Genomic DNA, 25,546 nt, shown 5'->3' on the forward strand with positions numbered 1-25,546 from the left:
ATTCGGATTGGAGAGGAACATATCCAATGTATCTGAACGTAATTTACCTAGAGTTATTACTGAAAATTTAAGAACTAACTCCAATTAATAAAATGTGATCCTCCGCTGACATCACTGTCCTATACTGCTGCTACCCGACCTATTATCTTAGAAACATAGAAGATGACGGCAGAAAAGGGCTACAGCCCATCATGTCTGGCCACTCTGATTACCCACCACATGTCTATGCCCTAATGACCCAATTTCCTTATCTTGACCCTCGTAGGGATCCTACATGGGTATCCCATTTATTCTTAAAGTCTGGCACGCTGTCTGCCTCGATCACCTGCACTGGAAGCTTGTTCCAATGATCAACCACTCTCTCTGAAGAAATACTTTCTGGTGTCGCCATGAAATTTTCCGCCCCTGAGTTTGAGTGGGTGCCCTCTTGTGGCTGAGGGTCCCTTGAGAAAGAATGGCCGAGGGTCCCTTTTCCATCATTGTTATCTTTCCTTAAACCATTGTAGTTCTACCCCTATTTCTTAGTTGTTGTTTGTTCTTAGTTTGTTTTGTTTGTATTTTTAACTGTCTCGTATCCCCTAATTTTATTATGTAGATCACTTAGAAATGTTAAATAAACTTGAAAAAAAAATAAAAAACTTAAACAATTGCCTCAGTCTATGCAAGGAGGACATTAGAAGACTGGGCATCCAAATGGCAGATGAAATTTAGTGTGGACAAATGCACAGTGATGCACATTGGGAAGAATAATCCAAATCATTTAGTTATCAGATGCTAACGTCCTCCTTAGGAGTCAGCACTCAAGAAAAAGATCTAGGCGTCATTGTAGACAATATGCTGAAATCGTCTGCCTGGTGTACTGCGAAGGCCAAAAAAGCAAACAGGATGCTAGGAATTATTAGAAAGTGGATGGTAAATAAGCCCGTCTGACATTGCTACTTGGATTTCTATCAGTCATCTAAAATTAAATACTGCATGTCCAAGACTGAACTCCTCATCTTTCCTCCTAAACCTGCCTCTCTCCTTCCTCCATTCTCTATTTCGGTGGATAACACTCTCATTGGCTCGTAACTCTGGAGTCATTGTTGACTCATCTCTTCCCTTCGCATATACAATAGACTGCCAAAATTTGTTTTTCTCTCTACATTACTACAATCTGACCTTTCCTTTCTGAGCACACTGCTAAGACCTTCATCCAAGCCGTTGCCTCTTGCCTGGATTACTGCAACTTGCTTCTTACAGGTCTTCCACTAAGCCATCTCTCTCCCTCAGAATTCTGCTGCAAGCCTCATATTCTGCCAGTGTCGTTATGCTCATGTTACCCCTCTCCTCAAGTCACTTCACTGGCTCCCTGTTCATTTCTGCATGCCCCCCCCCCCCCAGAGAGACGCTCATTGGCAGCCCGCATTAAAAAAAAAAACAACGGTCCCAGGACTTGGATCGGGGCAAAGAGGGAGGCAGAGGGGGGCCATAGGAGGCAGAGGAGGCGAGCAGCTACCCCAGGAGCACGGACCTTACCTGGTGGTCTAGCGGTGACATGGGGCAGGAGCGATCTTCCTACACTCCTGCCCCATGCAGAGCCGTGCTGCGAGTTCCCTTGGTCTCCCGAGACAACAGGGAGTTCCTGTTGTAGTCTCGTGAGACCAAGGAAACTCACAGCACAGCTCTGCACGAGGCAGGAGTGTAGGAAGATCACTCCTGCCCCGTGTCACCGCTAGACCACCAGGTAAGTCCGGGGGTGAGTCAGAGCCGGCCCAAAAGTTATTCGCAAATTTTCCATATTCGCGGGCCAGCTCTGCCCCTAACCCCTGCGAATAGGGAGGGATAAGTGTGCAGTTCAAACTCCTCTTACTGACCTACAAGTGCATTCATTCTGCAGCTCCATAGTATCTCTCCTCTCTTGTCTCTCCATATACTGCATCCTGGCGAGTCTCTTGTCGGTACCCTTCTCCTCTGTTGCCAAGTCCCAACTCTGTCCCTTCTATCTTGCTGCGTCATATGCCTGGAATAACCTGCCTGACTGAGTGCATCAAATCTAGTCTCTGGTAGTCTTCAAGTCCAGGTTGAAAGCCTACTTTTTTGTAGCTGTGTTTAAGTCCTACCCTGCCAACTTGTAAATCACCCATATCTATGTCATTCCCTCTTACTACCCTACCCCTTCCACCTTTTGTAATTCCCACCTAAGTATCATGTATAAATGTATCTATGTTTTAATTATGATTTTATTGTATCTAATGTACGCACATTAGTGTATTTTAGACTTTAAGCCGCCCTAAAGCACAGTTACTTACCGTAACAGGTGTTATCCAGGGACAGCAGGCAGATATTCTTAACGCATGGGTGACGTCACTGACGGAGCCCCGGTACGGACCTTTTTAACTAGAAAGTTCTAGTTGGCCGCACTGCGCATGCGCGAGTGCCTTCCCGCCCGACGGAGGAGAGCGTGGTCCCCAGTTAAGATAAGCCAGCTAAGAAGCCAACCCGGGGAGGAGGGTGGGACGTAAGAATATCTGCCTGCTGTCCCTGGATAACACCTGTTACGGTAAGTAACTGTGCTTTATCCCAGGACAAGCAGGCAGCATATTCTTAACGCATGGGTGACCTCCAAGCTAACAGAGAGGGAGGAGGGATGGTTGGCCATTAGGAAAATAAATTTTGTAACACAGATTGGCCGAAGTGTCCATCCCGTCTGGAGAAGGCATCCAGACAGTAGTGAATAGTGAACGTGTGAACTGAGGACCAAGTGGCAGCCTTGCAGATTTCCTCGATGGGCGTGGAACGGAGGAAAGCCACAGAAGCAGCCATAGCTCTGACCCTGTGGGCCGTGACAGCACCTTCCAGTGAGAGACCGACCCGAGCATAACATAACGCAATACAGGCAGCAAGCCAGTTGGAAAGCGTCCATTTAGAGACAGGACGACCTGGACGGTTAGGATCGAAGGTCAGAAAGAGCTGAGGGGACGAGCGGTGAGCCCTGGTACGGTCAAGGTAGTATGCAAGGGCACGCTTACAATCCAGCGTGTTCAACGCCTGTTCCCCAGGATGAGAATGGGGTTTAGGGAAAAAGACAGGCAACACAATGGACTGGTTGAGGTGAAAAGCCGAGACCACCTTGGGAAGGAATTTAGGATGGGTACGCAGAACCACCTTGTCATGGTGAAAAACAGTGAACGGTGGATCGGCGACCAGTGCGTGCATCTCACTAACCCTCCTGGCAGAGGTGATGGCAATGAGGAAAAGCACCTTCCATGTTAGAAGTTTGAGCGAAGTTGTGGCAAGAGGCTCAAAAGGGGGTTTCATGAGGGCTGATAAAACCACATTCAGGTCCCAGACGACAGGAGGAGGCTTCAGAGGTGGTTTGACATTGAAGAGGCCTCTCATGAACCGGGAAACCAGTGGATGAGCCGTGAGAGGTTTTCCGAGGATAGGCTCATGAAACGCAGTGAAGGCACTGAGGTGGACTCTGATTGAGGTAGACTTGAGGCCAGCGTCGGACAGAGAGAGCAGATAGTCCAGTACAGTTTCCACCGCTAATGAGGTGGGATCGTGATGATGCAGTAGACACCAAGAGGAGAACCGGGTCCACTTCTGATGGTAACATTGAAGGGTGGCCGGTTTCCTGGAGGCATCCAAAATGCGACGGACAGGCTGAGACAGATTCTCTGGAGAGGTCAGCCCGAGAGAAACCAAGCTGTCAGGTGGAGCGAGGACAGGTTGGGATGTAGTAGAGACTGATGCTGCTGTGTAAGTAGAGTAGGAAACACAGGAAGAGGAATGGGCTCCCTGGAGCTGAGCTGGAGCAGGAGGGAGAACCAGTGTTGGCGAGGCCACCGAGGAGCGATGAGAATCATGGTGGCTCTGTCCCTGCGGAGTTTGAATTACGTCCGCAACATCAGAGGCAGTGGAGGAAAGGCATAGAGGAACCGATCCGTCCAGTCGAGCAGGAATGCATCTGGGGCCAGACGATGAGGAGAGTAGAGTCTGGAGCAGAACTGGGGCAGCTGATGGTTGTGAGGAGCTGCAAAGAGGTCCACCTGAGGAGTGCCCCAGAGAGTGAAGATGGAGTGGAGTGTGGGAGGATCCAAGGTCCACTCGTGAGGTTGAAGGATGCGGCTGAGATTGTCGGCCAGGGAGTTCAGTTCGCCCTGGATATAGACGGCCTTGAGGAAGAGACTGCGGGCCGTGGCCCAGGTCCAGATGCGGATGGCCTCCTGACAGAGGAGGGGAGATCCGGTGCCGCCTTGCTTGTTTATGTAATACATGGCGACTTGGTTGTCTGTGCACAGGAGAAGAACCTGAGGGTAGAGAAGGTGCTGGAAGGCCTTGAGAGCATAGAACATGGCTCTCAGTTCCAGGAAATTGATGTGATGTAGACGCTCTTGAGGAGTCCAGAGACCCTGGGTGCGCAGATCTCCCAGGTGAGCTCCCCACGCATAGGGGGAGGCATCCGTGGTGATGATCCTGGAGTGAGGGGGCAGATGAAAGAGGAGACCCCTGGAAAGATTTGAGGAGTTCAACCACCATTGAAGAGATTGCTGAAGAGACGATGTCACAGAGATGGGATGAGAAAGAGGATCCGTGGTCTGTGACCATTGGTTGGCCAGAGTCCATGAGGTGTCCGGAGGTGGAGTCGTGCCAGAGGAAGCACATGGACCGTCGAGGCCATGTGGCCCAGGAGGATCATCATATGCCGAGCTGGAATAGAGCGACAAAGGAGCACCTGACGGCAGAGATGGAGCAGGGTCCGTTGGCGGTCGGAGGGAAGAAACGCCCTCATCAGAGTGGTGTCGAGAACTGCTCCAATGAACTGAAGTCGCTGTGTGGGAAGCAGATGCGACTTGGGGTAGTTGATCTCGAATCCCAGGAGATGGAGGAAAGAGATGGTGTGTTGAGTGGCTTGTAGCACAAGCGGAGACGTAGGTGCTTTCACCAACCAATCGTCCAAGTAGGGGAACACCTGGAGGTTGTGAGACCTGAGGAAGGCCGCCACCACAATAAGGCACTTGGTGAACACCCTGGGCGATGATGCGAGGCCAAAGGGTAGCACTTTGTACTGATAGTGGCGGTGCTGTACCTGAAATCGGAGGTAGCGACGTGAAGTCAGATGGATTGGAATGTGAGCAGGTAGCGACGTGAAGTCAGATGGATTGGAATGTGAGTGTAGGCCTCTTTGAGGTCTAGGGAACATAGCCAGTAGTGTTGAGAGAGAAGAGGGTAAAGCGTGGCCAGGGAGAGCATCCTGAACTTTTCCTTGACCAGACACTTGTTGAGGTCCCTGAGATCGAGGATGGGACGGAGGTCTCCCGTCTTCTTGGGTACCAGGAAGTAGCGGGAGTAGAATCCCTGACCCCTTTGGTCTGGGGGAACTTCTTCGATGGCATTGAGAAGAAGGAGGGATTGGATCTCCCTCAGGAGGAGTGGAGTTTGGGAGGAATGAGAAGCAGACTCTACGGGAGGATTGTCTGGTGGAAGAGTCTGGAAGTTGAGGGAGTAGCCGTGGCGGATGATGTTGAGTACCCACTGGTCTGATGTGATGACCTCCCAACGGTTGAGAAAAATTGTGAGGCGGCCTCCGATAGGTTGAGGAAGAGGCACTGAGGATTGGAGACTGGCTATGCTCTGGAGAAAAGAGTCAAAAGGGCTGAGATGGTTTTGACTGCGGGAGAGGCTTGGCCGGTTGGTGAGACTGTGAACGTGCTTGAGATTGGTGCTGCTGACGTGGTCGGCGAGGCTGTTGATGCTGAGGCGGGTTGAGGGGGCTGGCCGAAAACCTGCGTTGGTAGGAAGACTGCTGTTTGTAGGGGCGAGCAGGTGGAGTCTTCTTTTTGGGTTTGATCAGGGTATCCCACCTGGTCTCGTGTGTCGAGAGTTTCTGGGTAGTTGAGTCCATGGACTCCCCAAAGAGTTCATCACCAAGACAAGGTGCGTTGGCTAGGCGGTCCTGGTGATTGATATCAAGGTCAGAAACCCTCAGCCAGGCCAAGCGCCTCATGGCGACAGCCATGGCAGAGGCTCGAGAGGTCAGTTCAAAAGAGTCATAAATGGATCTCACCATAAATTTCCGGAGTTGGAGTAAGCTGGAAATTTGCTGTTGAAAAATCGGGATCTTACGCTCAGGGATGTACTTTTGGATGGAGGAGAGTTGTTGCACCAAATGCTTCAGATAGAAGGAGAAGTGGAAGGTGTAATTATTAGCTCTGTTGGCAAGCATGGAATTTTGATAAAGGCGCTTGCCAAATTTATCCATCGTTCTGCCTTCTCTGCCAGGAGGTGTGGAGGCATAGACACTTGAACCCTGGGTTTTCTTTAAGGTGGACTCCACAAGAAGGGATTCATGGGGCAGTTGAGGTTTATCGAACCCCGGGATAGGAATGACCCTGTACAAACTATCCAGTTTTCGAGGGGCACCCGGTACCGTGAGGGGGTTTTCCCAATTCTTGTAAAAAGTTTCCCGTAAGATGTCGTGTACGGGTAACTTTAAAAATTCCTTGGGAGGTTGTTCGAAGTCCAGGGCGTCAAAGAAAGCCTGGGATTTCTTAGAGTCGGACTCTAAAGGGATAGATAGAGCTGCCGACATTTCCCTTAGAAATTTTGTGAACGAGGACTGTTCAGGTTTGGAACTGGTATCGACCATCGAGGGTTCCTCGTCTGTTGATGAAGCCTCATCATCGGTACCGGGTGGGGATTCTTCCCATAAGTCCGGGTCCCTGACGTCGGTGTGCACGGGGCGGGACGGTGGTGCGGACGGCTCAGTGTGGCGAGTCTTAGAGAGAGATCTGCCAGAGCGCATCGAGACGGTACCGGGGGAAGAAGACCGGTGCCAGTCCTGGTCACGGGGGACTGTTGTCGGTCTCGATGTCGGGGAGGGTCTGCATCAGAGCGGGGTTGCACCGGAGGATGAAGTGGTTCAGCCGCGAGTACCGGCATGGAGGTGTTCAACAGTACCGATGGTGTCAACACCGGTGGTATGGTGCGAGGCTCGGGCCAGTCCGGTACCGGAAGGAGCGGGGCCAATATTGCGGGCAACAAGTGCTGGAGTTGCTGTTGAAGTTGTTCCTGCAATTGACTATGGAGTATGGCCGCAATGCGGTCGTCCAGAGGAGGCACCGGTACCGCTTTTTTCTTTTTCGGTACCATAGGTGCCGCTCCATGCCCCGGCGATGAGGAGGCCGATGACGAGGCACTCACCGAGATCGGGGCGGAGCGTTTGCGGGGTCGGCGTGATGCCAGGAGGACCGGCGTCGCCGGTGTGGCAGGAGGGCGCTCAAGGGAAGTGGAAGGCTTCTTAGCCGGCTTACCTGATGCCAGCGACCCCGAGGATGGATCAGGCGTCGTCGAAGTAGTCGGTGCCGACTTTTGTGGTGCCGATGACGGCGCGGCCGATTCCATGGCAGACCCGGTACCGAACAGGATGTTCTGTTGGATCTGTCTATTTTTTAAAGTACGTTTTTTTAAGAGTAGCACAGCGGGTGCAGTTGTCAGCCCGATCTCTGGACCCAGGCACTGTAGGCACCAATTGTGCGGGTCAGTGAGAGAGATCGGGCCTGCACACCGCTGGCACTTCTTAAAGCCCGGCTGAGGGGGCATGAAGGGAAACACGGCCTCCGCAAAATCAAAACCGGAGGCCTGTATGGTGGCAACAGGCCCCACCAGGGCCGGCCTGAAAAATAAAAGAAAATAAAGTTTGTTTTTTTTTTTTTTTTTACAAAAAAATAACGAAAAAGAAACCCGAAGGGAAAAAGAACAAAAAAGGAAGAATTTCGCGAGCGGGAAGGCAAAATCTGAAATTTCAATGGCCGTTGAAACACATGCGTCTTCTTCGCTCCGTGGAAACGAAGAAACTGGGGACCACGCTCTCCTCCGTCGGGCGGGAAGGCACTCGCGCATGCGCGGTGCGGCCAACTAGAACTTTCTAGTTAAAAAGGTCTGTACCGGGGCTCCGTCGGTGACGTCACCAATGCGTTAAGAATATGCTGCCTGCTTGTCCTGGGATAATGGTTTTCTTAAGGTGCAGGGTAGTAAAATTTTAATAAACTTGGAATTAGATTGTAAGCTCTTTCGAGCAAGGACTATCTCTTACATGTTTAATATACAGCGTTGCATGCATCTGTTAGCACTTTAGTAGTAATAAATGGGTATGAAGACTATGTGACAGGAAAGGGGAAGCATAAAAGACTATGCAAAGAAAGATAACCGGCAAAAGAATCACCCAACAAGTTCTGAAGAGTATAGACTATCATTTCCTATTTTCAAACATCTAAGTCTCCCTGATCTGTACCTAAACAAAACTAAAATATCCAAAAGCCGTACAAAGTTTTGCATCATCAGTTGATAGAAAGTTCAGCTTCTAAGACTGGTTGAATGGAGTCAGTGACTGATTATTTTTCCATCTCACTCACACACATTTGTTTCAAATATTCACAAGAGAATTAGTAAGAGCCAAATAAAACAAAATGCCTGGTCTGCTCATGAACAAGATACCCATACATGTCAAGCTTCAGTCTCAAAATCATGCCAGTGGATGGAAAATCAAAGTAAACAGCTATTTTTGGTTCATGTGGGAAATAACTGAATCCAATAAAACTTCAAAAGTGTTCAAGAGAAAATATATAAAAAAAGCCTTTATTACCTGTTTTGCTAATAAATGTAAAAATGAGAACTCCCTTTGTCAATAGAACAGCTATGTACCACATAGTGCTTTTAAAATAAGCATAATTGTTGGCAGCTGTTATGATATAGATTCAGGAGCCATGTACCAATTTTCCATTCAAGGTACCTGAAGTTGGGCCACTTGATAATATTTTTTAAGATTGGGGACTGCCAATCTTCCCCCACCACTCCAAGCACATCACCACTTTGCCTACTCTGAGGCACCTTTCTCCCCAAATAAATCAGGAGAGCAGAGTTTGTAAGCCTTAAAGGATCCCATCTTCAACCCACACTGGAAGTGCCTGAAATAAAGACAAAAGCTTGGGGAGGACCATCATTTTAACTACCTCAATTTTCCTTATCCAGGAGAAAGCGAGCCTGCTCCAAGTATACATCTGCCTTATATTCTGTATCACTGATATATAGTTCAAATCAACCAAGCTCGACCCACCCCTCCCTAGAAAGACCCCCAAATAGTTCAAAGATGACACTCCCAGTGGAAAGGGAAAGTTCTCTGCAGGTCCTGAACTACATCTGGTGACAAATGAATATTCAAAAGCTCAGATTTTGACATTTTAGTCCAGAAGTCCAATACCCACCCATACGCCTCCAATTCCTGCTCCACCACCTCTAGGGAATCATGTGGGTGCGTCAACGTAAACGGGTCATCTGTAAATAAGCTCTATTTATACCCCGTACCATTCACATTCACCCCAGCAATCCACACCTTCTGGGCCAGGGGTTCTATCACCAGTACAAACAAGATCGGCGACAGGAGACACTTCTGTCTAATAATAATAATAATAATAATAGTTTATTCTTATATACCGCCATACCCATGCGAGTTCAAGGCGGTTTACATCGAGTTATATTAGGGTCTGCATAGACAGGCAGATTTACAATTATTTGTCAGAATTACAGATTTGTTATTAGAATTACAGAGTAACAGAATTTCAATTATTTATCAGCTTTATTTGAACTAGACAGAGGATGAGGAAAGTGGGGAAAAAGGGGGAAGGCCTCATGAGGGGGCCGGGTTGGGGAGGGGGGAGTTATTGTCAGGGGGGGAACAATTCGGGTCTTGTTTGCTGAATAGGTAAGTTTTAAGTGATTTTCTGAACCCGAGGTAAGTGGGGGCCTCTAGTATCATTTGTGCTAGCCATGGGTTCAGCTTAGCTGCTTGGAAGGCGAAAGTTCTGTCAAGGAATCTTTTGAAGTGACAAAGTTTGGGTGAGGGGAAGGCGAACAGCTGAATACGACGGGATTTCTTGTTGGTGCAGTAGAGGTTGAAGTGAGGGTTGATGTAACTTGGTGAGGAACCATTTACAGCCCTGTAACAGAAGCATGCGAATTTGTAAAGGACTCTAGACTCGAAAGGCAGCCAGTGGAGTTGGTGGTAGAATGGGGTGACGTGTTCCCATTTCTTTAGGCCAAAGATGAGGCGCACGGCGGTATTCTGGATTATTTTTAGTCTCCTGGTTGTTTTCTTCGTGGCGTTAAGGTATATGATGTTGCAATAATCTAGAATGCTAAGGATGGAGGATTGTACAAGAAGGCGGAAGGAAGTGTCATTGAAGTATTTTTTTATAGTGCGAAGTTTCCAAAGTGCAGAGAAGCTTTTCCTGATGACGTGGTCGGTGTGATTTTCTAAGGAAAGATTTTTGTCCAGCGTGACTCCCAGGATTTTTAAGGTTGGTTCGAGGGGGAAGGTCATTCCTTTCAGTTGAATTGTAGTTTCTTTGATTTTGTCATTGGGGGTGGCTAGGAAGAATTTAGATTTATCGGGGTTTAGTTTCAGTCTAGTCCTCCCGCGTTGGTGAAATGGGGCCGAATAACCCCCATTAGGCTTAATACATGCTAAAGGCTCAGTATAGAGTACTTGTATCCACCCCCTCAACCGTGGTCTACTTTAATAAAAACGGCCAAGAGAGCTGATCAAAGGCCTTCTTGGCATCAACTGACAGGAGGGTCATTCCATGTCAAGTGGACCAATACTGAAAACCGCCCACGCTGGACCCCCTTTAAATCCAACCAAATTTTACAGGGGTGTTGTCTAGGGCCTCAAATGAAACTGCAAAATTTTTTGGATCTATCTCAATTTGGTCAGGAGCTAGGGGTGGTTGAACAAAAGCTTCCATGCCTCGTGTGACCTAAAACGCCAACTTTGCTTAAGCACTGCGGCAGAAGGAAACTACCTAGGAGTCTGAAATTTTGCAGTTTGGTACAACACCTTGGGGAAAGTTTCTGTGCCAAGTTTGAAATTTTTTGCGAACGAGCTTCCATTTCTACAGAATCGTAATACCCACAAACCTCATAAAATAAGGCAAAGGAGCCCCCCCTCCTCTACAGAGTTATAAAGTCGCACCATTAGGGGGGGGACAAGAAAATCCCAGAAACATTTGTAAAACTGAACCATGAAGCTGTCCAAGCTCAGTGACTTACCCGGCTTCATCTCACATGGTGCCTGTTGCACTTCAATAGATGTAATGGGCCTATCTAACTGGCTCACCTCTACATCATCTATATGCTCAAACTGATCTCACTCTCTTCACACCACCCTCCAGTGTATACAGGCTCTTACAGTACTCCACAAAGCACACCCTGATGTCCCCTTTATGGTCAGCAACTCCCCAGAATCAGAACAAATGCTCAGGATACTGTTACGCATTCTCTGTAGTTTCAGTCTATGGGTGACTAATCTACCTGCTTTTTTATTAAATACAAAAAATTTATGCAAAAGTTGCAGATTAAACCTCAAACCCTCAACTTCATACTCCCGCAGGCCAACAGTGCACATCCTCCAACTTCTTTAACAACTCCCTCGGATGAGGTTGGTGTTAGTGTTTACACTCCAATCTATCAAGCTCATCCATCAATGCCACAATTTCTTCCCTCCTTTTGCGCCTACGGTATGATGCTATAGATATAAGACGGTCCCGAATGGTGGCCTTCAAACCTTTCCAAACTGCCTCCACAGATGACCTACTTTAAATTCAAAGATTATTCTTATATAGCATCCTGTATGCTTCACTGCATCCCTGGGTAACATATTAAATGATGGCAGATAAAGACCTGAACAGTCCATCCAGCCTGCCCATTAGTTATTCTCATTAAAAATACATGATTAAATTAACTTGTTTCTTCTTTGATATTTCTGGGCCTTACACTAAAGTCCACCTGTTAGTGTCCTACTGCTGAAGTTGCCATCTAAGCTCACTCCAGCTTATCCAACCATCCTGTTGTTTGCAGCAGGCTGTCATTAAGTCTCCAGAAGTAAATACCCCGTTCTCCACCAACTCCCCTCAATATAACTCATACCAGGGCATAATCTGATCAAGTGATCTGCTCTATTAAAAAAAAAAAAAAAAAGACTCCTCCACCTTTGACAGGAGGTTCATATCTACAAAGATATAGTCAATACACAAATATGAACTATGGACATTCAAAAAAATACATGAAATCCCACCCCATTGGACACAACCAGTGCCAGGCATCCACTACATTTAGCATTTACCATCTCCTCAAGAGTGCAAGATTGTCCCGACTGGTTCCAGCAGCTCTTCTCAAACCAGTGTTATCCAAGTGAGAAGTCATCCGATTAAAAAAAATCTCCTCCTAAATTAAGCTCCTTCAGCTGTAAAATAAGTGCAAGGGTTTCTTTCAGAAATACCCCCTGGTTATCATTGGGAATATCTCTAATTAGTACCCCACAAAAATTCAAAGGCAACATTTGAGACCACCAGGAGTATCCCAAAGCAGTATCAACGAGATTACTTATTTACCAAAAATCTTCATGTCTCCTTCTTTCATATTAGTCATTCAATAATTCATTATTCTTGATTCACTTCTTTCAAACATTATTCTTCTCTTTTCATATCATTTTCAATTTATATCAAGCTTTACAGCAACTTTCACTTATCTTAATCACCAGTAGTCACAATTCATGCCAAATTGCATCGGGGGAAAGGTTTCACTGCCGACACAAATTCATGTTTTGTTCAAAAGAACTGTTTCAAGGCTGTTTTCCCATATAAAGCACCTCATTTACCGACTTCAAATCTAGAATAGGCCTCCAATCTTCTGTGTCTTTCTTAGGCAGTATGAAGTATCTACTGAAGCCTGATTCATGCTATAGAGCTAATTTCTGCAGAAGAATGTCCAAGAGTTGTTGCACTGTCCCTCGGACCTTGGCCACCTTTTCAGCCACCCTGCTGTGGAGTCGAGGAATAGATCTGGAGGGGGGCAAGAAAACTCAATCTTGTACCCTTCTCGAATAATGTCTAGGATACAAGTCTGATGAGATCTGTTCCCATTCCTTCTCAAAAGCTGACAGTCGCCCACTGATGTGGGGAAGGATGGACGTCTCCCTGGCGTCATCTTGAAGGCTGCGTCACCACGAAAACCCAAGGGCTGCTGGCAACTAACTTCCAAATTTCTGTCTGGACCCCTGGAAAGGCCTCTGAGAAGAGTAGCTGGAGAACTGGCAGGATCACCGAGAGACACTAAAAGTATCTCTTCCACCTCCAGAGTACTGACAGCCCCTGCTGAATGGGAGGGATTTGGGATAACGATCCACCACACTGATCCAGAGCACACGGCGGGCAAGGCATCCCCCCAGCTCCAAGGGACTTGTCCACAATCACGCATGACAGGCTCGTGCTACAAAGGAGGCAGATGGTGTCACTGATGACCAAAGCCAGTGTTTCAAATTGTCTTTTAAGGACATTTACAATCCTATGCATCTTTCAGCATCACACTGCCTTCTTTAGGAATGGAGGTGCGCTTAATCACTTGTGCTACTGTGAAGTCCACTCTCGGCTGTGAAAACAGCTATTGGAAGTCCAGAACCATTGGATAAAATGACATAGCTTTGTCCACTTAAGGAGCCCTCAGTTGACTCCCACTGGTCAGTGACTAAGGAGGTGATGTCTGGATGAGCTGGAAAACAAGTTTGTTCATTAGTGCCACTCATAATGGACTACTAAGAGATGGAGGATTGCTGGACATCGAGCTTCAAAGTAGAAAGTGTGTCAGAAATGACACAGGAAACAGGCCGATTTTAAAAAGGTGATGCACTGAGGGATCATCCATGTAATCCACTGCTGCTCCTGCCTCCTAACCTCCAAACACTAAGTGGGACCCCAGATCTGCCATAGATGTAGAGGAGCCATGCAATAACAAAGACATGGAAAGAGACTTCCAATCATCCTAATTCTTTTCCATCTAGTCACTGACACTAGGAGCTGCTGTAGTACAAGGCGGAGATGGTGCACTCATCTGCAGGGCAGCACTTCCTGGGTCAGTTAAGTAGTCTTTCCATAAAAGGCTGACAAAAAATTGGAAAAGCCTTGCACTTGTGGTCCCGAGGTCCCTAGCAAGACTGGGGAATCAGGACCTCCTCTGCCACCACACACTTGTGTTTCACCCCCTTGCTGTTCAAGGCCTCTGAGCAGGATCTCTTCCCTGTAGACTGTGCTTTCCAGGCTTTTTGGGGTTCCAAGGCCTTGGAAGACTGATCAGAGGCTGAGCCTGAAGCTCCTACCTCTTCCTCTCATGTCCCATAGCACGTGAATACAGCCTCTCCTCCTCTGATAAATCAATGTGAAAAACACAGGTATTGGGGCTATACTGGCCTGGACAACCATAATAAGTGATTCCAAGGCAAAACGAGGGATTTTGAGACAGAAAAAATGATTTTTAAAAGATGGCTAAAAATCCAAGATGGCCACTGTCAGAAATTTTGCACAAAAAATGGCCCGTTGGAGCACAACCAAAAAATAAAAATATAGCAAAAAATGGATTTTGGAGGAAGGGGGAAGCTAATACTACCCTCAAACTCTCAAAACTGAGTTTTTCATTACTCCCCCCAATGTTCTCCTTAGGAAATAATGGGAATACTCGCTGTGACTTCTGGTGCCTATCAGCTTGCAGCAGCCTGCCTGATGGGAAAGGATTTCTGCCTCAGAGTTAGCCAGCAATATGTCCAACTGAAGGAGATCTTCTGGCTGCCGATCGTCCGGATCCCGGCAATGGACTCCGGCTCCCTGATACCCAGAAGATTGTTACACAGGTGCCCCTCAGCCTGCACTCAAGCCTGATTAAATCAGCAGGCAAGCCAGCTCCCAGGGGAACAGACCCTGAGCTCCTGAAGAAACACTTAGCAGGATGGTTCCAAAGGTACTCCAAAGAGATTAGCCTGAGAGCTGCAGTCCACCCATACAGGACTGAGTCCTTTTCCCAAGGTACAGAATCTTACGTCCTCACTACTGAAACCAGTAATGCTAAAAGAAAGTCAGCTCTCTACCTCCATCTACTGGTAGACAAGGATAACCACCAAATAAGAGGTCAAAATGAACAGCCAGGTCACTAAAGAAACATGGATTTTCAGGAGGTTGCCTTAAAGGATTTCTTGGGCATAAAGACTTCCAGATGTCTGGGCCCTTCTGTATCCCAAATAGAAAGATTTAAATTTAAAATAACTTCATATTGTTCCTTATGCAGTGTTCTCCCCAGGGCCTATTAGCCAGGTGCACCGCCCAGCTAATTTAGATGACCGCCCGGCGAGTCCTTCTGCTTCCGCTGATGCTCCTTCCCGGGCTGACTCTCCGCCGAAAATTTTGTTTGACGCCTGCCTTTTTTTTTTTTTTGCTAGCATGCTTTTACTTGCTTCGGGCCTTCCTCGTTGCCGGGTCCTGCCTACTTTGTTTCCGCGAAGGCAGGACCCGGCAGCGAGGAAGGCCCGAAGCAAGTAAAAGCAGCAAGTTGTAAGCTTCCCACCGTCGCTGATCTATGAAAGATAGGTCAGCGATGGAGGGTCAGCTGGATGGATAGGTCAGATGGAGGGAAGCTTACAACTTCCCTAGCGACTCTACCGACGGGTTTGTGAGCTGGGAGGGATGGGAAGAGAAATGCTGCTACTGCACCAAATAGAGGAGGGGAGGGAGAAGAGAAATATTCTGCTGCTGCACCCATTTTGGGGGGAAGGGAAGAGAAATGTTGCTGCTGCACCCAATTTTTTCGGGGGAGGGGGAAGAGAAAAGCTGGTGCACCCAATGGGGGGGAAGAGAAAAGCTGCTGCTGCACCCAATTGGGGAGAGAGAGGGAAGAAGGAAGACCAGGGAAGGGAGAGGAGAGGCAAGAGACACCAAGACTATGGGAGGGAGGGAAAGGAAAGGAGCTACCAGACCAGGGAGGGGGGGAGAGATGTCAGCGTATATGGGGGTAGGGGGAGATGCCAGGGCATGGGGGGAAAGAAGGGAAAGAGATAGAGATGCCAGACCATGGGGGTGGAGTGGGAAAGAAGGAAGGAAAGGAGAAGAGAGAGATGCCAGAGAATAGGGGAGGGGGTGAAGCTGAAATGAATCATGTACAAAGGAGAGAAAGAGCACAGGATATACAGTTTATTGAAGGGACATAGAAAGAGGGAAGATGCCATATGGAACAGAGAAAGGGCGGACACTGGATGGAAAGGGCAGAGAGGGTGGACAGTGGATGCAAGGGGCAGAGAGTGGGTGGACAGTAGATGGAAGGAGTAGAGAGAGAGAGGGCAGAGGCTGAGTGGAAGGGACAAAGAGGGAAAAATTATGTTCTTACCTGTTAATTTTCTTTCCTTTAGACACAGATGAATCCAGAGACTAGTGGGATAGCACACATCTACCAGCAGGTGGAGATAGAGAAACTGATTAACAGGTGGTCCTCTTGGCTGGCACTTCTCCTGTATAGTCAGTATTGATCCTTGCCCAAGCATTCGGAACTTGTAAGCTGCTTAGTATGCAAAAAACTTCTTTCCCATAATACATAATAAAGTCCAAAGGTAATAATACAGAATACAACTACCAATTATAACGAAACCTCAGAAACTCGCAAAAGATAAACCAAACCGCAATAAGTAGAAAGGGTGGGGCTCTGGATTCATCTGCTGCGTCTAAAGGAAAGAAAATTAACAGATAAGAACATAATTTTTCCTTCCTTTGCAACAGCAGCAGATGAATCCAGAGACTACTACTACTAATAATAATAATAACAGTTTATATACCGCAGTACCGTTAAGTTCTATGCGGTTTACAAAAGATTAGTGAAGTACAAGTTGAGATAACTTAAGGGATGTGGGAAAAATAGGGAGAAAGGGCAGGAACACCGTTGGCGAGGGGAAAGAGAGGAGTGGGTCAACTGTCTAGGTATTTCAGGAATAGGTGAGTTTTGAGGCGTTTCCTGAATACCTCGTAAGTGGTGGGCAATAGGAGTTGTTCTAGGTCTTTGCCCCATAGAGCTGCTTGATGTGAGAGAAGATGCTCATGGTGTTTTTTTAGTTTGCAACCTCTAACCAGGGTAGAAACCAAGTGCAAGTGGGAGCTTCTCTTGTGTCTGTTGGCTGAGAAGGAGAAGAGGTCAGTGAAGTATTTAGGGGTTAGACCATAAAGAACTTTAAAGCAGAGGCAGGTGAACTTAAACTTTAAACGAGCTTCCATCGGCAGCCAGTGTAGCTGTTTGAAGTATGGCATCACGTGATCGAACTTCTTTAGACTGAAGATTAGTCTGACCGCAGTGTTTTGCATTAATTGTAAGCGTCGCATATTCTTTTGGGGGATTGCTAAATAGGCGATGTTACAGTAGTCAAGTTGGCTCAATACGAGGGATTGTACCAGGATTCTGTATGCAGTTATCAAAGTATGCTTTAATGGATTTAAGTTTCCAGAGGGTGAAAAACCCCTGGTCTTTTATGGTAAGGCATTGGTCCAGTTACACCCAGTATTTTAATAGTGGGCTATATGGAGTAGTTATGTTTGATGATGTCTAGTGGAGTTTTGGTGTCAAGAGGGCGTGGAGAAGCGACAAAGAATTTTGTCTTCTCTGTATTGAGCTTGAGTTTTAAGTCTGTCATCCAGTGCTCCATCAAGTTTATGGTTTCTGATGCTTTTGGAATTGTTTCCGAGATGGAGTTGGCAAATGGGATAATGATCGTAAAGTCATCAGCGTAACTGAATAATTTTATCCCCAGCTGGGTTAATTGAACGCTCAGTGAGGTCATGTAGATATTGAAAAGCAGAGGGGATAGTGGGGACCCTTGCGGTACGCCGGATGGGTTGCTCCAGGTGTTGGAGAGATCATTGTTGAAGCGAACCTGATAGGTGCGGGATGAAAGGAAACCATGAAATCAGTTTAGCACTTCGCCCCTGATGCCAATAGCGTCTAGGCACTGTAGCATTTTCGCATGGTCTACAAGATCAAAGGCAGAGCTCATGTCGAATTGCATGATCAGGACATTGAGGCCTTTGCTTAATAGTAGATGCAAGTAATCTAAGATGGCCGCAATTACCGTTTCCATGCTGAAAAGCGGTCTAAAGCCGGATTGAGTCTCATGAAGGAGTGAGAACTGGTCCAGATATTCCATCAATTGGGAGTGTACCAGTCCCTCCATGATCTTTACGATGAGTGGTATGGAAGCAATTGGTCTATAGTTGGTAACAAGGGCTGACGATTCTTTGCTATTTTTTAGGATAGGGATTATTATTATGTGGCCTTTGTTGGTGGGGAATTTTCCGTTTTTCAGGTTATGGGCTAAGTAGTGCAGTAGTGATAGTTTAAATTCAAGTGGTGCCGCTTTCATGATTTCCGGGGGACATGAGTCCAGGAAGCAATATGATTTGGAGTATTTGTTATATAATTTGGTATAGTTATTCCAATCTATGTCTTGAAAGGAATTCCAGATCATGTCTGCAGGGGTTTCATTTCCTTGTGTGTTAGCTATATGGTGATCACTGGGTTCTTTTGTTGAGCAATTGTTTCTTAGGTTTTTAATTTTTGAGTCAAAGTGCAGGGCTAGGTCGTTCGCCGAGGGTAATTTAATGTTGTGTGTAGGTAGAGTGTAGCGGGTGGTGTCAAATAAGTTAGTAATCAGATTGAACAGCTCTTTTGTATTGACTCCTCGTGAGCTGTTGCAGGATGAATTGATTTTGTTTGAGTAGAATGCTTTGCGTTTATCTTTTATCAGTTGTTTGTAGGTTTTTATATTGGCTCTCCAATTGTTACGGTCTGATAATTCTCCTGTTTTTTTCCATATTCTTTCTAGACGCCTGGCTAACTTTCATTTTTAGGAGTTCGATGTCGAACCATTTGTTATATTTATTTGCATTACTTTTACTGTTATGTTTAGGTGCAATGTTGTCTAAAATGCAGGTGCTGGTAGTGGTCCAGTGATCCCAGAAATCAACTTCTTCCTTTAACTCTGCTTATAGTTTATATTGCGCCCAGTAATTTTCTGGGTTGATGTGGCCTCTTGTGAGATGTTCTTTTTTTATTTTTGGTCGAGTAATTTGTTTTCGTTGGAACCAGATTAGCTTAAAGTAGAAAGTGAAGTGGTCGGACCAGATGTCATGGCACCAGGTGGTCTGGGATTTCCTTTGTGGACATGGCTACTACGTCTAGATGGTGGCCTTTTTTGTGAGTTTGTGTGGGGGGAGGGAAGTTGTAGTTAAGTAGGGATAGGAAGTTTTTGAACTCTTTCTTGTCTGTGTTGTTCTCTTCATCGAGATGTATGTTTATGTCTCCTGCGATAATATTGTAGGAGGAACTAATAGAGTTGTGTAGGACAAATTCACAAAAGTCCTCTTTGGCTTTTGACCAGCTTTTCGGTGGGATGTAGAATAGTATGCATGAGAGGGAATCTTCTAAGTGGATGTTACTGATTTTACAAGCTAAGATTTCTAGTTGGTTGGATGTTTTGGAGTCCATAAGTTCGAACTCGAATCCTTCTTTGAGAAGAATTGCTAATCCTCCTCCTTTTTTTCCCTCGCGGTTTAGTGTAAGGATTTTGAAATTGTCAGGAAGGAGATCAGTAATTATTGGATCATCTTCAGACAATAGCCAAGTTTCGGTTAGAAAGAGGCAGGCTATTTGCTTGCTGATGATCCAATCTTTGATTAGAAAGGCTTTGTTCCTGACTGATCTAGTGTTAAGATAGGCACAGGGGATGGTAGCGGATGTGATGGGATTATTATAGGTAGTGGTTCTTATGGGTTTTACTACCCTTGTTCTTTTTTTGAGGGTACGTTGATGTGTTCTTTTGTTTGAGATAATGCTAATGTTAAATGTTTTGTCTTCTTGTGGAATGGAGATGTGCGTGGTCGATAAAGCAAGGAAATGGGTAAATTGTAGTTGAGGGTAAAGAGTGTGAATCTCTTTGATGCTATCACTTAGCATGTAGAGTAGTAATATTAGTAAGAGATTCATGGTTGGATTGTAGATGGGTTGGGGTGGAAAAGAAGATAAGTTAAATGGAAGTTGGTTTTGAGACGTTTCTGACCGTTTAGCGTCTAACAGTGCATGCGTCTAACAGTACAAGCCACTAAGTTCTTCATGCGTCTAATAGTACATGCCATTAACATTAACAGTACTTGTCACTAACAGCTTTTCATGCGACTATCAATACCTGTTCCTAGCGACATATGCGTCTTAACAGTACATGCCATTAATATTAACTGTACATGTGCCTAACGGTTTTTCATGCGACTATCAGTACCTGCTCCTAACAATACATGCGTCTAACAGTACATGCTACTAAGTTCTTCATGCGTCTAACAGTGCATGCCATTAACATTAACAGTACATGCCACTAACAGTTTAACATGTGATTATCAGTGTCAGCTCCTAATTTTATTTTTTTTCTTTTTCTTCTTTCAAGCGACTAACAGTGCATGCCTCTAGGAGTTTGTCAAGCGTCTAATGGTACCAGTGATTCTAATAGTTGTTGTAAGAGAAGGTCCGGTCTATGGAGGCTGTTAGGCCATCTCACAAAGGACGCTTCATGAAGGCGCTCACTAAGGCGCACGCGCCTTTGCCATGTGCTTAGCCGCGCGCCGAACGGCGGCGCACCGTTGGTGCTGCTGTGTTAAATAACGAAGAACCCCGCTGGCTCGGGGGGGGGGGCGGAGTGGTGCTCGCACACCTCGGTGGAGCAGGCTCCCGACGTGCCTTTGAGCCCGCTGCTGTGTTTAAATACCGAAGAACCTCGCTGGCTCGGGGGGGGGGGGGGCAGAGTGGTGCTCGCACGCCTCGGTGGAGCAGGCTCCCGACGTGCCTTTGAGCCCGCTGCTGTGTTTAAATAATGAAGAACCCCGCTGGCTCGGGGGGGGGGGGGGGGCGGAGCGGTGCTCGCACACCTCGGTGGAGCAGGCTCCCGACATGCCTTTGAGCCCGCTGCTGTGTTTAAATAACGAAGAACCCCGCTGGCTTGGGGGGCGGGCGAAGCGGTACTTGCACGCCTCGGTGGAGCAGGCTCCCAACTAGTGGGATGTAGCAAAGCAATCCTCAATCTGGGTGGGACGCATACCCTGCCTCTGCAATGACTGAAGCACCAAAAGTAGCTTGCGCAGTCTCCAATATCCTCAAGCGCACCAAGCTTATAAAATGCCTTCTTAATGGCACGTGTATAAAATGCCATCTTATAAGCACGGACCAATGGCTGCCAAGGAAAACCTCTGGACTCAATCCAAGAAAGTGGCAGTGGTCGAGGTGAAAATGCATGAAGCTCATGTGGGAACCATGTCCCTGCCATACAGAAAGCGGAAGTCAAGATCCCCTTGAACCCTCAAGCGATGGGCGCTTTGGTCGCTTCCAAAGCTTTGATGTGTCACGCGAAGAAGCCAAAGAGGAAGAGTCAAAGGTTGAAGAAGCATCATGAAGAGAAGCCCCTCCAGTCCTCCTCCCAGAAAGCAGAAAGGAATAGGGAGAGCGACTGAAATACAAGGAATAAATACAAGGAATATATCACCTGAGGAAGAAACAATGAAGAAACTCATCTAAATGGAGTCATGGCCACAAGAAACACTGTTTGCAATGCCCCTCCGTTACAGTGTCAAAAGACAAAGGCTCAAACGGCATGTGTATGAAATTCCAAATAACTATCATAAGTGTCTACCCAAGAAAGAGTATCTACACCGATGAACAAATAGACTGTACTATCATCAGGAACCGAACCACAGTGGACTGATAAGCAAGCCATAGAAGCATAGAAGAAGTATAGAAGGGCTAAATACCAGGAGAATTGCCTAGGACTCAAAAGAACCCCTCCAGGCACAAGCGTAAGCCGCAGATACAGACATCAGGTTCGCCTGGAACAAAGGAGAAATAATTTGTATGCCTCGGCTGAGACGAAGAGCAAGGCCTGAACGTCAGTGAGACAAATGTTCATATCGATGAATCCCTAGGTAAACAAATCCGAAGATATTGTGAACTACAACGGCTCGCTCACCAACAAACCCCTCCGACCCGCATACCAAGGACAGCGCAGCAAAACCGGAACTACAAATATCATCATGTCGTGAAAGCGAGCCATGAGAAGAAAGTATGCAAGCATTGTGCAAGGAAAACACGCAAAGAAGAGTACTTAGAGGTCAGAAAAGAGCGAACGCGACTCCCTCGGACTCCCATTCACTGAGCCCGCTGAAGAAGTGAAAAGCTGGCAGCCCAATATAAGGTGAGGAAGTATAGCTCAAGGAGGTGTCATCTGTACACAAGAAGCCGGAGCTCCTGAGCGGAAAGATTGCAAAGCCCGGGATGTAGAAGACCCTTACTGAGTAAGTATGTGGAACATGTGGAATTTGTTTTTTGTTTTTTTTTTTTCCAAAATATATTTTATTGAATTTTGAATAAGTGAAACTTACCAAAATGCAAGATGTACAACACAAGAAAGCAGGTACCAATGCACATCCCAGCTTCACCCCGCATCAGGTCTGCCCCTCCCTCCCCCCATCTCTCCCCACCCCCAATCCCCTGGCTATGCCATAAAAACACAAATTCCAATCCAGTGCTATCCCAGCAAACAAACTCAAACATTCAATAAATGGCTACGTGCCCTTGGCGTTAAAGTTTCCCAAAAAGGTGTCCAGCAAAGACTAAATAACCGTCCCTGCGCGGAGTCCAAGGAAGGAAAACAGAGCCTCTCCATGGAAGCTTGGTGAATCATCAATGTTCTCCAACGTGAAAGTGTCGGGGAATCAGTTGAAATCCAGCACAGCAAGATTGCTTTCTTCCCCAGTAACACCGCTCTTGACAGAAAGCTGCGAAATCCCTTCGGAGCAGACAAGGGAACATGATCCAACGCAAACAGCATCACCGGATCCAGGACAAAGTTGTAATTCCACATAGTTTGAATATGTATATTAAGCTGATGCCAAAATGCAGTAATCCGAGTACAAGTCCAGAACTGGTGCCCCAAGGTAGATGGCGAATGATGACATTTGAGACATTGGTCAGACATACACATTTTAGCTCGAAACTGATATGCGGTTGATCTGTAGAGCCTGTGTAAAAATTTGTAATTAAGTTCAAACAATATAACATTATGAGTCACACAGGCTGTCCGAAAAGTCCCCCTGCGAATCATAGTTGCAGTCACCGCACAAGGGAGATCCTGAGACCATCGTAAAGCAATTGAATCATAATCTGGTTCCCCCAATTGTTCCTGAAGGTGGCGATGATGAAATCTCAAGGGGATGTGTGCCTGAGCCGATAAGCTCAACGCTTCAGAGAGGGACTCCATGCAGCGATCAGTGAGGGATACTCTCGGCAATGTGGTCACATAGGAAGATAATTGGAGGTAAGAAAGCCAGTCAGTGGGCCTCCATCCATTATCACACTGTAGTTCCGCAAACGTTTTTAAGGAACCGGATGTGTGGACCAGTTGAAAGATATATTGATTAGATCGCGAATTCCACACCCCAGTGGACACCGGGTCCAGTCCCGCTGAGAATGCCCCGTTGCCCTTCAAAGGTAAATAAGGAGTCACCTGATGCTGGATCCGAAGTTGATGACATAACAATTTCCAGAGGCGTCGCAAAGGCAGTAAGAAAAGATCCCGTGCTGAGGAGGTCTTTCTTGGCAAATGAGGAGCATGAAGCAAATAACTAAAGTGGTAAGGGTCACAAAGTAACAATTCGTGATTGGTGGCCGAGAAATGTCTAGTGCCCCTAAACCAGTCATTCAAATGTCTCATCTGACACGCCTGAGACAGTAACCAAAGATTACGGAGACCAAAACCTCCCCGGTCCCGAGGACGTGCCAAATGAGACAGGTATAACCGAGCCCTCTTCCCATTCCACAAAAACTTTTGTAAACATTTCCCCAGCAATTTGTCATGGCGAGCAGAAAGTAAAGCAGGTATCATTTGAAATATATAAAGCCACTGCGGTACGAGCACCATGTTATACAATGCTATTTTACCCAATAAAGAGAGTGGATAGACCCTCCAATTCTTTAATTTCTGAATCGTTGTAAGTACCAGAGGGTCTATGTTAAGAGAATACAGTTGAGACGGATCAGATGAAATAACAATACCCAAATAGGTAAGATGGCCCGTCGCCCAAACCAATGGAAATTTACCCCTCCACTGCATCTGCACCTCCAGGGACAGGGGCAGTACCATTGATTTTGATTTATTCAACAGCATACCTGAGTACATACTAAATTCATCTAACAGTTCCAACGCCCTAGGAAGAGAGGCTGCAGGGGATCCTAATATTAATAAAAGATCATCTGCATAAGCCAATACCCGTAGTTGAGAATCCCCCTCTGGCATGCCCTGTATGATATCATCACGGATTATTGTACGCAATAAGGGGTCCAGATACAATAAGAAAAGCAGTGGGGAAAGCGGGCTGCCCTGACGTGTCCCACGCTCAATCTGAAATACAGGAGATCAAGTACCATTGACCAAAATACAAGCGGTGGGATCATTATAAAGTAATTGAAGCATGTCAAAGAACCACCCAGTAAAACCCATGTAAGTCAGCACACTAAACAAGTATTTCCAGTTGACCTGGTCAAAAGCCTTAGCTGCATCTAAACCCACCAGTATCCCATGAGCACCAGAATCCCTCATACGCTGTAATGCAGTAAGCAATCTGCGAACATTAAGGACTGAATGACGGTTTCGTACAAAACCCACTTGTTCAGGCACTATCAATTTCGGCAACAGGGTTGATAGTCGATTAGCCAATATTTTATCTAATATTTTGATATCCACATTAATTAATGAGATAGGGCGATAGGATTCCATGTCCGTGTCTAATTTGCCCGGTTTAGGAATTAAGGTAATATATGCCTGGTTTGCCCCTAAGGGAAAGGATCCACCCTCCAGGGCCGCATTATAGTATGCCTCCAGAGGACCACAAAGGGCGGGAAAAAGAAGTTTATAAAACTCTGGGGAAAACCCATCTGGACCAGGTGACGTGCCTCCTTTAAGCTGCTTTACCGCTGCCTGTAGCTCTTTAGCCTGAATGGGATGATTCAAAAATAATCTATCCGGGGATGACAATCTAGGAACCCCTGTATCCATCAAATAATCCTCCACCTCAGGTCCTCCCCGACCATCCCTAGCGGCATAAAATGCTCTATAATGCTGTAAAAAGCCTTCCACAATGTCAGGGGTATTGGTTAATTCCTTCCCCGAACTAAGTAATATTCGGGAAATATGACGGTTAGAACGATATGGTTTAGTCAAATTGGCCAACAGACGCCCCGCTCTATTCCCAAATCTGTAAAATTTAAATCTACAATAGTGAAAGTAATGCTGGGTACGTTCGTGTAATAAAGTGTTCAAAGCAGCCTGTGCTGACGTCATGGCTTCCTGTGTCTGCGGGGAAGGGTGTGCAATATGAGCACGTTTGGAACGTTGGTATTCACGCTCTAATTGTAAGACTCCCCTGGAAATACGGTGTCTATGTGCACTAACGTAAGAGATAATATCCCCCCTAAGAACTGACTTCGCCGCCTCCCAGAACAACAAAGGTCTGTCTTGATGTTGAGAATTAAAGGTCAAATAATCATCCCATTTCTGTGTAAGATATTTCTGAAAATTCAAATTGTTAAATAAATAGGATGGAAACCTCCAAGATCCTCC

At 46.5% G+C, this 25,546-nt stretch overlaps 1 protein-coding gene across 1 annotated transcript in view; it reads right to left on the minus strand.

Moving 5' to 3' along the window:
* Positions 1–25,546, minus strand: part of NET1 (neuroepithelial cell transforming 1) — an 87,271-nt gene that overhangs the window by 44,965 nt on the left and 16,760 nt on the right. The window lies entirely within an intron of this gene.

This window comes from Geotrypetes seraphini, chromosome 9 (assembly GCF_902459505.1).
Source record: "Geotrypetes seraphini chromosome 9, aGeoSer1.1, whole genome shotgun sequence".
NCBI classification, from domain to species: Eukaryota; Metazoa; Chordata; class Amphibia; order Gymnophiona; family Dermophiidae; genus Geotrypetes; species Geotrypetes seraphini.